This window comes from Apium graveolens, chromosome 3 (assembly GCF_009905375.1).
Source record: "Apium graveolens cultivar Ventura chromosome 3, ASM990537v1, whole genome shotgun sequence".
Classification (NCBI taxonomy): domain Eukaryota; kingdom Viridiplantae; phylum Streptophyta; class Magnoliopsida; order Apiales; family Apiaceae; genus Apium; species Apium graveolens.
Genome location: NC_133649.1, coordinates 92241459 through 92242469, shown reverse-complemented (window position 1 = coordinate 92242469; position 1011 = coordinate 92241459). Strand labels below are relative to the sequence as shown.

General features: G+C 42.1%; 1 non-coding gene across 1 annotated transcript; it reads right to left on the bottom strand.

Annotated features, from left to right (window-relative positions):
* Positions 1-306: 306 nt before the first annotated feature.
* LOC141716192 (small nucleolar RNA R71) lies at positions 307-411 on the bottom strand. Its single transcript, XR_012572910.1, has one exon. It is a non-coding gene; the product is annotated as a small nucleolar RNA R71 (small nucleolar RNA).
* Between the last annotated feature and the right edge of the window lie 600 nt (positions 412-1011).

Sequence of the window (1011 nt, the reverse complement as noted above, 5' to 3'; positions counted from 1 at the left end):
AACTATCGCAGCTAATACCTTTGAGATCAAACCTGGCACAATTCAGATGGTGCAGAATTCAGTCCAGTTTGGGGGTGCTCCAACGGAAGATCCCAATATACACATTAGGGATTTCATCGAGATCTGCGATACCTTCAAGTTCAATAATGTTTCTGAAGATGCTGTGAAACTGAGACATTTCCCATTCTCTCTGAGGGATAAAGCTAAGAGCTGGTTACACTCTTTACCAGCTGGTTCTATTGCGACTTGTGAGGATCTTGCTCAGAAATTCCTTACTAAATACTTCCCTATGGCAAAGACAGCTGCAATCAGGAATGCTCTTACTCAATTTGCACAGCAATCAGGTGAGTCTTTATGTGAAGCTTGGGAGCGCTACAAGGAGATGCTTAGGAAGTGTCCTCATCATAGAATGCCTGACTGGATGGTTATCAATTGCTTTTATAATGGTTTGGGAGCACAGTCAAGACCTATGCTCGATGCAGCATCAGGTGGCTCCTTATGGGCTAAGAGCTATGAGGAATCTTATATGCTAATTAAGATGATGACTGCGAATGAATATCATATTCCAACTCAGAGGCTACCACAAGGAAAGGTAGTAGGAATTCTGGAGATGGATACAACTACGGCTATCACTGCGCAGCCAAAGGCGTTGACTATGAAGGTCGATTCTCTGACCAACTATGGTGTTAACAGATAATGAGTGTTTGTAAGATTTATGCAGGATCGCATACGACGGAGCAATTTGATATATCTAGTGAATCAGCTCAGTTTGTGAGCAAATTTCAGAGGTCGCAGCAACTTGTTCCTGCTACTTATCATTCCAACAACCATAACCTTCCTAACTTCAGCTGAAGTAATAATTAGGGTGGTATGCAACAGCACAATAGCATACCAGCAGTTTGGAAACAAGCAATTTAATCCTCCTGGTTTTTAACAACAGTATGCACCAAGGCATCATTTTCAGCCACAGGGAATGTAACAACAATCTCATGAAGGTGTCAGTCAATCTTC